This window comes from Apis laboriosa, unplaced genomic scaffold (assembly GCF_014066325.1).
Source record: "Apis laboriosa isolate Shangri-la unplaced genomic scaffold, ASM1406632v1 scaffold63_cov154, whole genome shotgun sequence".
Taxonomy (NCBI): domain Eukaryota; kingdom Metazoa; phylum Arthropoda; class Insecta; order Hymenoptera; family Apidae; genus Apis; species Apis laboriosa.
In genome coordinates this window covers 396,225-411,347 of record NW_025223982.1, presented here as the reverse complement: position 1 = coordinate 411,347, position 15,123 = coordinate 396,225, and the positions used below count along the sequence as shown (strand labels likewise).

Genomic DNA, 15,123 nt, shown 5'->3' with positions numbered 1-15,123 from the left:
CTCTGATATCGAGAGGTCTGGTTTGATGTATGGTTTCACCGTTTATTCGTTGGATAGCTTGTTATGGATTGTTTCTTTCGAATGTAATAATTGAACTAGAAGCGAGTTTCTTTCGAGTGAATAATGATCGTTTTTAAACGATAGAGAAGAATTTTGAAAGTATATATATATATATATAAAGAGAGAGAAAAGGAATATAAAATTTATATTTGAAAAAGTACATTTTTTTTCTATTCTTGCAACCAAGAATGAACATTTGAACAGAAGAACGTTCTTACGTATTTATATTCGTCGAGAAATAAACGATCTTGTCGTAAAATTTTAACGATAAATGAGAAATGTCCAAAGAAACTGCAAGATTTTATTGACAGACTCGTCAACACAAACACGATGAGCACACAGTGACGTCTCGTTTTAAACTATCTTTATGTACCTCCGATATTATCGTCGCTGTCTCGTCTCGAACTCATCACCTTAGTCTGGCCTGAAACTATCGCATAATTTCGAGACCGTTTCCCCGAACTGTCTCGTCTCATCTTCGGCCTTTCCATTTTTTTCCCCTGCAAACTCAAACTTGTACACCTCTACATCGTAAAAAAAATTCTTCCTGGCTCGAGCTAGGATCATCTTTTATTTTTATAAAATAATAAAAATCTTTCTTTTTTCCCCAATATCCAACGATGCTCAAATATGAAAGCAAACATTTCAAAATACATTTCACCCTACGTCCTGTAATCTACGTTACATTACAAGGGAAGATCAACGCTACTATTTAATAGTACCCCAACAGATCTGAATATCTAAGCAATTTGTATCCCGCTTCTAGGAAGTTGTATCCCATTTCAATGAAAGCAACGACTTACCAGGATAACACGGATCTACCATATCAAACAATCAAAATTTATTAATAGCAACGTCGCTTCAAAATTAGCCTCGTATCCTATATACACGATACAAACAATTATCCTTACCTAAAAAAAAAAAAAAAAAAAAAAAAGAAAAAGAGAAAGAGAGAAGAAAAAGAAAAGAAGCAATTTCTACGGGAATATTCACCGAATCATTCCGCGTCCCGTATCAATCCGAAACGAAACGTATCTCTCGACTCTCGCAATTGGGTCACCAATCCCATCCCATACTTTCGCTAACACTCGTCTAATCCCCGATGCCTCGTCTCGAAACGAAACGAATCCTATTTATCCCCTCTCTCCCTCCCCCCTCTAGTTCGACATACATCGTCGTTATAAAGGGTGTAGTAACGAGGAATAAAGATACAGGGGGGAGGGGAAAGGGTGGAAAAAGTTACGAGGGTATTATTTAGTTGATACCGCGTTGAAATTGCCAGTGGCCACGGTCGAGATCTAATTTCCGTGAACTTCGTAGCCAGCGCAATTCCCGTTGAAATATTAGGTAGAAGAAATCGCGATACGGGATGGGGGATGGAGGGATGAAAAAAGCCTTGGTCGAGTTTTAAAAATGGGCTTAATTCAAGTCAAGAGCGGCCGGGAAGTGTTATAATTCCGCGGATCGTTTTTCCCCCATGCTCCACGGTCGACGGGGTGTGGGGAGGGTGGACAGGAACGTAACAGCTAACGGGATTTCCGTGGTATTAGAACTGGGACGAATATCTGGAAATGGGTATTGTTGTACTAGGATAAAGCTTGTTCCAATGGTAATTTAATTAACTTGTATTTCTCTATGGTTTGATGCGATGGTTGTATTTTTTTTCTTTTTTTTTTTTTTTTGAAGGGAAAAAAAGTGGAAAATTTCGAATGACACATCAGAATGATCAGTTATGGTACATCGGTCTTCGTACGTTCGTTTTTAAAAGGGAAGTTCATCTAATCTCGAAAATTTTGATTTTAATGAGATTTTTTCTTTTTTTTTTTATATTATATGTAGAGCGCAATGGACGTATAGCAATTACTTTTTTAGATAGAAAATCTCTTTGGATGCGTGAAATTAAACTTTAAATTTTTTTCATTACTCCTTTTGAATACAATTTCGCCTGGAAATATCTTTATAACGCACGGGGAAATGAAACATTGAAAATTGAACATTTGCCATTAAGAAGTTTAAATGAAATAACGAGGACTGCAAAGTTTGATTTCATCGTCTCGAATTTGATTAAGTTAAAAAATATTCTTACATATAAGCTATTACGCTCTACATAAACTCGCCAGTTTTAATAAATCGTGATTAATTGTCACATTCGCTTCTATCTATTCAAGATAGAAAATAGTAAATGTTGTTACAATGTTACCTGTTAACAATAATAAATATTGAATATCATATCTCTTCATCTCTGTAATTCTTTGATAAAATTACTCGGAGGAGGAACAGATATCTAAATACCTTTAGACGTAGATAGAATTACCTGACGATACCATAATCATTTTCGATTAGAAACACGATGCTAATTTATATTTAATCCAAGTGTCTACAACAAATAAGAAACGAAACCGTAATAATCCCACGACCTAAGAAAAATATTAAAAAATTCTTACAAGAGTGTCTAAATAAAGCGAATAATTCAACGGACGAGAGGCAAGGAAGTCGACAAGGAATAGGAAGGAGGACGAGAAGGAGGAGAATGTTAAGAATTTCCGATGTCGCCCTCCCTTGCGCGTCCTATTTTTCAGATTATTAATCTTCCGGCAATTTACTCGAAATCTTGCAACAGGGGTTTGAGAATTCACCGAGGCACCCGCCCGTTTATTGTCCGAATAAATTTCCCACCGCCTCGTACAAGCGTTTATTGCGATCAAATTAGAGCCGTTGATACGAGCGTAGCTGTAGGAACTGTATTTTCTTCTCAGGCGTCTCATAAAAATCTACCGCACTGGAAAAGAGATTTCTCGTCCCTATCTCGCTCCGAGCAACCGGGGATAACAAAGTCGAACAGGAAGGGAACAACGTTAACAACGCTCGGTAACGTCAAACGTGCGCGCTTTATTTTATCTTGGTTGTTAACTTCTTTCTCCCGTTCTCCCTTTCCTCCGAGAAACCGACGAGATTCAAGTTTTTCGAAAGCTGTTATACATCCCTCGGGGAGCTCGCCTTCTTCTTCTAAAATCACGCGGCTCGTTCGAAATCAATTGAATTTTCACGCGTTCGATATCTTAAGAAATATCGCACAATGGGATTAAATTTTTTTTTAAATAGATAGACGATATAAGATCCTTCGAAAACGTACTCTTCGGGGGAGCTAAATCGTTGTAAAATCACGGGAATTGGTTGAAAGAAATTCAATTTCAAATCGATACTTCAAAATATCTATAAGATGGAGAAAATGAAGCAATGGAGATTAAAAAATATGTAAGAGTGAAAGTAATCATATACTTGTCGAGGAAACTTTTTTGTCAAGCAAGTAAACGTCACTGTAGGAGTGGTTTGAAAAGAATCAACATTATCTTGGAAATATCGCGATAAAGGGTGTTACGAGATTGTCGGATTAAACGTTTAAAAAATAAAGACGACGAGGGGATAAAATTACAGTGGTATTTTCACTTACTTCTTAACGTTCTTAACCTTTAATCCACGATATATTATAAATTTTCCAAGATTTCTCTATCCGTTTACCTTGGTGCCTCGCTCCTCCATTAATCGTGGATTTTCTTCTCCAAGTTGTACGCGTTATACCATTCCATCATTTCTTCTGGTTCCCATGAAGTTTTCTGTTTCTTGGAATCCTATGCCCGCAACGAGAATCCATTGTGTCGACGTCACTTCGCCCCCTTAATTCTTCCGCGCTTGTTCGGCCCGTGGGTGGAAAGGAAACTGCGGTCAGTTACGACTTCGTGAAACGGAAGCTCGACCCTGGTCGTTCGATTCTTCGTGGAACCAGAGAGAGAGAGAGAGAGAGAAAAAAAAAGAACCGAGAGTGGAAAAAGGGGATCGTTAATATCGAAATCAGTCACGAGGAAGAGATGAACCATTCTTCTTTCGCTCGGTTCCCTTTTTCTAAATTTATATCCTCTCCTCGAAATTGATAAAAACTATACGAGTAATCTTCCATGAAAAGAGAAAAAAAAAAAAGCCCAAAGTTTCTTCTCTGATTAATTAGAAGAGAAATCGTAATCTTTTGTCTTTCTTTCTAAACTTATTTCTTTTCCTTCGTCGAAAATTTGTAAAAAAAAAAAAAAAAATATAAGTATATCTTCGTGAAACTTGATATTTTGATCAATAAAGAATCGTGAAAATTTCCTTTCCTTTGTTCGTTCTTGAAAATTTCTTTAAAAAATACATCTTCCATAAATCCATCGATATCGATATCGAATATTAATCAGGGGGAGGAATCGTGATGAAAAAATTTGTAAAAACTATATATAAAACGAATAAAAGGTACCCGCGAAACATCGATATTCCGACTCGATAAATGGAGCAAAGATATCGTCTCGCGAGGAGAAGAACGAGGTTACAAGCCGTTTTATTCCGGGTTCGCCTGGTCGAGTTTGATCGTCGTAAAGTTCGTGCGAGTTCCACGAAAGACACACACCGACTGTATATATGGAGAGGGAACAATTATCAGTCCGATGTTGGATGACTGTAAAAGTTTCGATTCGAGAATTACGAGCGGGAAGTTTCGCGGAGGTTTCCGTTACGAGTGACATCGGGGCGGAATCCTCTTGTATCCGCTGAAGAATTGGTCCGGGAACTTCAGTCGACCACCGTTCCTGCAGTTTAACGCTCTTTGAAAAACAGTGGAGAAGTTTTCAAATACGGGAAATAAGGATCGGTGGAAAGTTCGCTGGTTCATCTTCTGCGCGAAATAAACGCGTGTTCTCGTTTTCTTTTTTTTTTTTTTTTTTTTTTTCAACTCGAAAACGATAATTCGATATTTTTTATCGGATAATGGAAATTATGGAGGAATATATCTTCGAATGGATTGGCATGATTTATTCCAGTAATTTTTAATGGAAACAAGAAAGAAATAGAAAGAGGAATTCTTGAAAAATTTTCTGAAGGATGAGCAAAGCTTGTAATAAAATAGAGAGAGAAAGAAAATAATTCTTAGAAATAACTTAGGAAACGAAACGATATTTCAAAGACGTTTAATTAACTATAAAATGACGGGGTAATTTTTAGAAAAAACGAAGATAAGCCAAGATTTTCGAAGGAATAATCGGTCTAGAATCCCAAATAGTCCAAAGCTTAATTGGGATTTAAGGAATTTGTAGAAAGTTGGCGGATTAGTAGATTGCCTTTTCCTTAATGGAGATTGTTCGACACGGATCTACATCGTTTACCTAACCGAAACATTGGAATCCGCCATTAGATTATTTCACCTTCTCTATGAAGCCCTTCCAAGATAATCCTCGGTTATGACGCTACCCTCATTTAAATTTAACAAAATCGAGTTCGAGCCGGAATATTATCGAAAGAATATCGAAAAGGTACAAGAATCGTCTAATATAGAGAGTACAGAGTTCCCAACCTTTTCCATTGTGGTGAAACTGAAAAGAGCGCCGACTGAAATAATTTTAATGACTCGGTAACGATTGAATAGCGTGCTAAGGAACAAACGAATAGAAAAAAAAAAAAAAAAAGAAAAAGGAAAAGAAAGCGGAAAGAGATCACTTACTAAAGATTTTTCTATTAGCTCTTATTTCCTCCCCTATTTCCAATTTCATTCTCTCCCATTATACGATATAATTTGATATCCGTGATCTCTGGCGAAAATTTTTCGAATGCAACGTGGATTAAAAAAAAAAAAATATTGTAATTTTTATTTTTGAAAAATAAAAAAATAATACAGAAAATAAATATTATTCTTCAAAAAATATATATACATTTCCCCTTCAATTATTCCCTTCAATTTAAGCAAACAACAGACGAATAGAAATTAATATTAGATTTCTCTAACGCTTCCTATACCCCAATACACAATTCTCCAAGAAACGTCTCTCGACGATATATCAATACGATATTCCGCGTATCGTTTCCCGAAGAGACGAAAATCGATCTTACCCCCACACCTCCCCTCTCCCCCACCACCACCGCCCGACACACGATTCAAGATTCGACGCTTCAATATTCAACACCGCATGAAATCATCCGTGATCGAAAAGAAAGGTAGGAGAAAAATAAGGAAAGGAACAAGTTTGGAGGAGATAAGTTTCGTTTCCTTCTTCACGACGACGACGACGACATACGGTCGCGTCCCGTGTTCCACGTTGGGTCGAATTGTTTCCGGCCAATTGGGGGTGGGTGGGGGAAGAAAATTCGGAAGGGAAGGGAGGGGGGCGAATATTTTCCAGGCGAGAAGAAACTCTTGCAGCGTCAAAGATGATGCGGGCGAGTGCAACGAAGCCGAAGCACCATCGTGAAGATGCATATTTTCTAGGCGAACAGCTCCGTGCACACACACCTTCGAGATTCCGGAAGGAGATGCGGGTGTTTCTCGAACGATTTCTTCCGATAGCGCACCACTACCCTCCCTCCCGCTACCTACTCCGACGGTGGACCTGCCGCCACCCTCTCCTCCACCCGTTTTTCCACCAATTTATATTCGGATGGTAGCTGCTGCGTGCACCGGATGCCGGCGCAAGGAGGGGTGGAAAAGGGGTGGAAAAGAAATCGCGCCCCGTCGACCGGGCGAATTTTTTCCAACAGAACGGACAGAGAAAGATAGATTTTTAGAAGACATCCGATGCCTTCGCGACGCATCTAGAAACACGTAACGTGACCCACTTTGTCCATTGTGTATATACGTACGTATACGCGTATACCTTTCCCTCTTTCGCTGCTTCGCATTATTCGATTCTCGGTGTCGAATCGTTCCACCGATCGTGTTTCGCTTCTTGTTCTTCGATGCTCGTCCAACGGTGTCGATTAATTGGACCGTTTGTGAAATTTCAGTTGACCAGTCGAGAGCTTGGCCGTTCTACCTTGGCTCGATAGATCCAAGTGGTGATTATATCGTGGTGGATGCAACGGTCGTATTTGGTGTGTAGTCGTTTCCTTTGCGAGAGCTCGTAGAGGTTGTTGGTGAGAAATGGCAAAGAATGTGTTCGTGTTTTCAATTTAAAGGATATTTCGATTTCGAAAAGGATTTGGAAATTTTGATATAAACATCGAGGGGAGGGGAAAAAGTATTTCGTCAAAGTAGATCTTTTTAAAGGTTAATAATCGTTTAATTTTTATTTTTTTTTTCCAAGAATTGGTAACGATAAAAAGTAACTTTTTCTTCGCGCACATCTACGGTTATAATTTTTTCATCTCTCTCTGAAAAGCGAATGTCTCTCTTACTTTTTGATTGAATCAAAAGAAGCATTAGGATCGAATCGAGATAAAAACTGTTTATCGGGGAAAGATTGTGCTTAAGTGAAATTTCGTGTCAAGTGAAACGAGTATTGGTAACAAAAAGATAGGTGTAAAGGATAGAAAAGCAAAAAAATAAATAAATAAATAAATAAAAGAAAGAAAAAAGAAAAAACGCCTCGTTTTATTGTTCTCCGTTTTTGTCCGATCGTTCGTTTAGGAACAATTTCTCAAAGTGAATGAATGGAAAGTATTATGCTCGACGATCCCTCGACGACGAGGGATTGTGCAAATTGGTATCGAGATATTCCTTTTGGCGGCAGATAATAACATTCTTAGTTATCTATGCCGCTCGAAATATCGGCATACTAATTGCCACTCCAAGTAACCCCTTTGTACGTTTACCGCAACGAGATACACAGGATAAATCCCCTTTTTTTTTTTTTTTTTTCAAATAAATTCCAAGGCTCGCCTGTATCGAACGTTTATTAAAGGAATGAAGAGGGATCGATGGCGTCGGGGAGGCGAAAGAGTCAACTGTTTTCTCTTCGAGCTTCCTTCTTTCCACTCGAGAAGTGGTTTTTCTCCAAGATTCACGCAGGATGGTTCGTTTAATTTAAGGGATCCCGATTTTTCAATAGGAATACTCTCCAGTTTCTAAATTGCTGTGCTTCGATACTTTCCTTTTATTTAATTAACGATTAACGCTGCGTTAAGTCGCGAAAGGAACTGTTGTTGTTTTCCAACACAGAGAAATATTATTCGAAAGAGAGGGGAGGGGGAAAAAAAATAATAAAAATAAAATAAAAGGGAAAAAAAGATTGGAAATATTACAATCCTTGCAATACTTTTTACCTTGTGCTAAAAATAAAAAATAATAGCGCATCCTGCTGAAATGAAATCTCATACCCGGGAAAACGGAAGAGTTACGTTTATAACGAGAATTATTTTCCGTTCCGGTACACTACTCAAAAGCGACTGTAATAACTTGGGCCAACAGAAAAGGAAAAACAAGGGTGATACACTAAATTTGTCCTTTAAGTTTTCGAGTGAAATTTATCGGGGAAAGTGCAAGTTTTAAAGGTAGCTGGTACTAAGTTTCGGCTCGAGCCACCCATGAGAAATAAATTTCGGAAGAAATTTCGGCTAGGTGTCGAGTGTTTGCACGTCGAGAACTATCTTTTTCTGGAAAGGGATGGAGAGATAAACATCTCGAAAGACGTAAACAGTCGGTATTTGCACCAAACTTCGAGGATTCAAGTTTCTCGATATTATTATAGAAATTTGCCATCGATCCAAGCATCCAAGAGATAGAGGCCAAGTTGAACAGTTTGTAGAACGTAATGAAAAATCCAAATTGCGATACAGAAAGACAGACAGATAGAAAAAGAGAGAGAGAGAGAAAAGGAGAGAGTGATTTCTGGGTATACGAAACGCGAATGCACGACTTTCTCATCAAAACAGAGAGATATCTTCATCGCGTATGAGAGCACTCGGGCAGTGTTTCAAACACGCGGGCACGCGTTTAATTCCTGCTAAAAGATCCCTCGACTTTCCATCCATCCCGCTCTGCCTCTCTCTCTCTCTCTCTCTCTTTTTCTCTCCTTCCTCCCCTTTCCCCCTCCACCATAAAATTAGCACTCGTATTATCACGGCGAAGTAATTACTTTCTCAGCGTTTTCCTCGATCTTTTCTCCCTCCCCCTCCCTTTGTGTTTCCGAAACGTGCATCGCAATATTTCAATTCGCCAAGAAGAAAAGAAAAGAAATTCTAAATTCTAGGGCGCAGGAATTCGAATTGCATCCCTTCGTTATATTGCGTTATTAATAGAATTAGATTGCGTTGCGCGATTCGTTAATGCGTTTCGCGATGCAATTTCCTCGATGTTGATTCTATTTCGAGTAACAACGACCGAGATTTCCCGATAAATTTGAAGGATCAACTCTACCGGAATTTAAATATCCCTGGTTCGTACGAAAAGCATACGTAGTCGTTATTTTTGCATTCGTTTTTATCCCTCATTTTTCGTCGAGGATCATTTAAATTTTTTGTAATTGTTTTTTTTTTTTAAATTTTTAATGAAAAGTATTGGAAATAATGTTCTCGTTTGGCTTGCAATAACGACGATTACAACATATTATAAGTCGTGTAAATGTAGAATATATTTTCGTCGCGATAATTTAATGGTTAAAAATGATACGATATATGGGCTATAAGCTATTTCTTAAAATACGCCGAATATCAACAGGTTGTTGATTTTACTGACCGTGTTTCGTGGTTATTTAGTTCAGGCCAGGTAAGTGTTCGCGTGTGTACGTGCTTACAACTGCACCACACCTCGCACACGGTATTGTTTTCGAACACAGCGTTGCGGTTTCCGTTTGATAATTAGGGATGCTAATTGTCTCCACCGAGCAAGATGTTCGATTGCATGGAAAATTTCATTACTTCTCCATCCCTTCCCTAAACTTTAAGACTCATTTAAATTCGAAATTTCAAATTTAAAACTCAAAATTTAAATTTGAATCAAACACGAGATAAAATTCTGCGAAAAACTAAAAAAATTGTTCTTTAGTACGCTTTAAAAATTAACAAAAAATAAATAAATAAATTTTATATAACTTTAATACACAAAAAAAGAAAAATTACGAATCCGTAATACCATTGCCAATCTTATCTAAATACGTTCCCATATAAATACTTTATCGATAACAATGAAAACGTGAGAATTCTCGCAAGTTATTAAATTGAAAAAAAAAAAAAAAAATTAGTATCCAACATATAAATTAATACAAACTCCCTTCTGAATGTCTCGATAATACATCGATGCAATTCCAATCAACCTATAATTTAACAAATAATCCTCGACAAATAACTTTCGTGCACCAACCTTTTCGTTCTGGCTTCGAGAATTGATCTTTCAAACCGAAATCATCCCACGAAATATATACATACCGATTGTCCATATACCCGATCGGCATTCAAGATCGATCGATGCATTCATCCGGACGTGTTCATCGGATGAAATTCACGATAACGTAATTGAAGCAGGTGGCGGTTGTCGCTCGTCAAGAGATAGAACCTGGACGGGCGCGCATTTAATAAAACCAGCCACGAAATGATAAGCATCGGCTGATGGGATCGAAGCCGCGTGAAGGGCCCGTTGAAAGCCTAGAAGAGGGATTAGCTGGATTAGTTGGCCGGCTGGAATCTATCTATCCCCGGAGTCGGATGAAAGGGATACCTATAATTACGTTCCCCTTACGGTGAGAGGGCGCGAAAAGCCTGGCTATGAATGACGTCGATATCTCTTCTTCCAAAGGGACGAAATTGAACCCGCGCTTTTTCTCTTCTCGCGCGCGCGCGCGCGCACATACACACATACTCTTTTCCACGCGGCTTTTCACCGGCTTTCAACGGCCACGCGCACGCGAAACTCGCTACACAGCTTGTATTCCATAAATAAATAGAGTAGACAATGAGAAGATGGCGGCAGGAGGAGGAGTTCGTTTCGTTTCGTTTCGTTTCGTTTTTTTTTTTTTTTTGCCTTTACCTCGGATTAGAAATTTTTCCGCACCTTTTTTTCGTCCCCCCTTTTTCGCTACGCTTTGTAAAAATTTTAATAAAAGCGTTACGAAACGCGTGTGTGTGTGTGTAGCTTCTCGCTGGAACGTGGAATCGTAGATCATCTCACTTTTAAAATTGGAGAAGTCTGTGGAGAGGAATGTGTAAGGAGTTGGAAACTGGGACTCCGGACGAGGGAACATCCTTTCGTTTTACCAATCTTTTAGACTTGGATCTTTATAACTGTATAATTTATCGATAGCTCTTTGGGGTTGATAAAAAATTTTCCAACAAATTTTGAACGCCGCTTCTCGTCGAACGGTGAGAATATAAATCTCGAGTTACGATTATATAATTCACGACCCATATTCCAAACATTGAGCAAACTTGACTCCCGCATCCTAGGAAAATCCACGGTAATTTACCTTACCACACAAGTTTCCTCCTCTCGTCGTATCTTCTTATAAGAAACGAAAAGTAAAACGAGTTCACGGGAGATCATAAATTGTAGGAAAATTTAGGAGGCACGTCACGCGAGATTCATCCCACGATATTGTATATTTCAATCTTATAACGTGGAAACGTAACATTCAGAGAAAATAACAGTTCATCTCGATTAGGCAAAATTATGTCGGATAAATGTGTTCCATTTTTAAAAGGTCCTCCTTTTCTTTCTCTCTCTTTCTTTATTAATTTAACATAGGAAACTTTAGAGGTATCCTCGACAGAAGTAAGTACGCGAGTAACGGGGAAATTCGGCTTCCTCCACAAATTACTTGCGCGCAAATTTGAAATCGTTTTTGATCACGTTGAGTTATCAGTTTGGTTACTTCAAAGAATGGAACGACTCGTTAAAATTGTTCACGTAAAAGTTATATGAATTGATAGAGAGATTAAAAGTAATTATGAAACTGAAAATGTGTGTAAGTTCGAAAGAAACATTGGGAAGAGTTACATAAATTTCGAACTCTTCGAAAAATAGAAGAAGAAGAAGAAGAAGAAGAAGAAGAGTATAAGGAAGGAATATAAAGAAAGGGAGGGGAAAAGAAAAAAAAAATTCATCTAGGAAATAACGCACAATGTACCGTTTGATTACATAAATTTTCAAGACAGTTTAACAATTTTGGGAAGTTGGGAAGTTTCCCGGAAAGTTTTGCTTTCGAATTTCTAAGCCCTCGTTGCGAAACCCGCCGAAAGTGCGGAGTTAAGTAAGAAATAAAGACGTGGCATCCAACAGGAATGAAGCAACGTTTCAACGAATAAAGCTAGAGCTTAATTAAAAGTGCCTCGGCTTCATTTAGTCATTCTACTTGTAATTACATTACGCGAAAACATTGATCCTTTGCTCTGAATTTCGAAATAACAGAGAAACAACAGTTGAAAAATAAAATTAAAATCGAAAAAGAAAGAAAAAAGAAAAAAAAGAAAAATCTCTTCGAGAAACGCTTTAACGAGAAAGAATAAATTTACAAAAATCGCTAAATCCGTATTCCAAAAATTTAAAGAGAAATCAACGTTGGATTAATATTTGTAAAAAACTTCGTTCGTTATTTCGCTCGTCCATAAATAATTCCAAAGAAAATTCCCTTTCTTCCCTTGAAAAACTCGATTTCATCGTGTTTTGTTATCTCCAAAGATAACGTACATCCCGAAGAATCTCTTGCCAATAAACGACCTTCGTTCGTATTCGTTGGTTCAAGTTCACGAGTGATCTCTCAACATCTATCATCGTCACTTTCCCTCGATTTGTCGTCGAACGACTCCCCAACCGACGTAACGACGTTATCATCGGGTTTAAGTGAGAGCCTCCGCCAGCATCGATAGCGTGTTGCTACGCGTCACCGTCACGCGTTTCGTCTCCTTAAGCTGTACCACGCCTCCTGTACACATGGAAAACGCCAGCACGAGGACGGCTGGCTGCCTCTACCTTCGTCTTATCGCGAGCCACCCTCTCCTCGTACGAGCGCGTATCCATTCACGTCCTATTTAGAGGTGCTCTCGATCAATCATATTCAAATTGAACACGTAGCTCACCAGGATCCGCGAGGATGACGCGAATCACTTGCCATCGCTCCCTCTTCCGACCGAAATACCGCGTGTAAAGTAATTCGAATTATTCGGTCGGACCGATTTCGAGCACCGCTTCAATATTAATTTTACATCGAACGGGGATGAAATTAACGAGAGGTTCGCTCGAATATTTACCGTCCATTCCCTTTCGCGATGATAAGAAATTGGCGGACAATCGAGGCGACAGAGAAAGCGCGGAACGAATTATGAAACGCGTGCGGATACTCGTTTCGAGTTTAATAAACGTGATCAAAAGTACAGCTACGCGTTAATTTAACCCCCGTTTCGGTAATTAAATTCGCTTCGCTGATGATATTCGTTTCGCTTACGAGGAGCGTTCCCGTGTTAATCCGATGTTTCTAAATTTAATATCACAGGGGAGGAAATTTCCAGAGTGGGGAAAGAACTACGCCGAGTGATCATCTTCTCGCGCGCGATTAATCTCGATGCGAATTTTTTAAAACTGCCCGCTCCGAAATCGTCTCTTCGATCGATAAACGGGCGAATTTCGTGATCGTTTCGACTGTCGATAAGTAAAGGGGGAACGAAGCGCGATCATCCAACCTTTCATCGGGGTCGCAATTAACCCGATCGCTGCGAGGGGGCGTAACAATACGACACGGAATATTAGCGGACTACAGTTGCGACTGTTTTCTATGCAGAGACAACGTCTTACGATCGGAAGTTGCTCGACAATACTCTTTGTAGCCGCGGTGGCCCGTTTCTTCGACTCGGCGAACGTGGAACGGATGTCGGAGAGCGTAGATGAAGCGATTCAACGAGATACGGAATTCAGATTATAACTCGGCACGTTAAAGGCTATTTTCCTCCGAGATCAAACCAGCGCCGGTTTAACAATAGATCGGAGGAATAATGGGGCGAAAATAACAGGTGCTCGAGAGAGCACCTCTACATCGATTACGTTCCACCACCATCTCGAGACGTGTATGTATATACGCGTACAAGAGAACCGTTTGTGCGAGTTTATCGTACGTATTAACGGAGGTAGATCGCGCGATTCATTTTTCTTATATCAAACGTTTCCCCGTAATCGTAACGTAATCTCTGTTAACGTGATAAAGATAATTTGAATTCATTTGAATTCGAAATACGAAAATGAATTAAACTATTTCGTAGAACAAACCTTTCGTAACCTTAATTTCCCGACAAAGGATCAATTTTGAGGAAAGAAATTCCCTCGGCAAAAGTTCGATTAAATTTCCTACGAGTCGTGGTACGAATCTTCTGGTGGTTTTACGAGACGCCCTTAGGCAAAAAAGCGGGCCTCCAATTCCCGTCCTCCAACTCCTCCCTCCTCCCACGCCACGAGATCTCCGCGGAGGCAAGAACCAACGGCTCCCCCATAACGAACCATTGTAAGAACGCGTTACACCACCTTGACAAGGCACGAATCGACGACGTAGTCAAAGAACCGATAACGAGAAGGTTAGGCGCGTTCGAAAACCGGCATTCCCGAAGAAAGGATATCCATTCGAACGATCCGGTCCGTTTAAAGCCACCACCACCATCACCGTCTCGGCGTAATTCTTCGCCGTTACAAACGAGCGCACCCTCCCACGGGTGACACGTTCGAATCGAACGATGTCGGACAAAGCTATCGTCCCTGCCACCCTTCGTCACCACCTCCCGATCGAATCGGAAGCGAACACCTTTTCCCATCGTCCCCTCTCTCTCTCTCTTTCTTCCTCATCCCCTACGCCACATAGAATTTCCACGCGAGGAGGGCGGAGAGGGAAGGGGATCTAACGAGGCTAATCGGCCGCAAGGACGTCAATGATTTTCACTAGGCAGTAATTTAACTAATTGTCGTTGGGGGAGGAGGGAAGAAGGGAGGAGGCGCGCGGCGAAAGGATGTCGGTTGCGAAGCCGCAGAGACGGTCGCCGTTGGATTACGAAACGAGGCTCGTTACTCGTCGTTAACGATCTGCTTTCATCCGTCCGCGTGACGAGTTCCCATAAACGTGACCCACCGGAAGGAACTCGACCGCCGTAGGAGGCGTGCACCATCGATCAGGAACAGCGGAAGCTCGGCAGAGGGGTTGTGTGCGCTACGCTTTCTATTATCGACGATGCCTCCTCCTCTCCGCCTCCATCTCTCCCTCCCCACCCCCGTCTCATCTGGCCGTCCACCATCTCTCCGCCCCCTCCTCCCCTCGTCCTCGCCAAATCGCAAACTAAGACCTCAAGGTGAGGAGGGGGTGGATGAGT

The 15,123-nt window shown here is 40.1% G+C and overlaps 1 protein-coding gene across 2 annotated transcripts in view; it reads left to right on the top strand.

Moving 5' to 3' along the window:
- The window catches only part of LOC122718400 (hemicentin-2), a 297,858-nt gene that overhangs the window by 175,485 nt on the left and 107,250 nt on the right, over nucleotides 1-15,123 (top strand). The gene's annotated exons all lie outside the window — the stretch shown is intronic.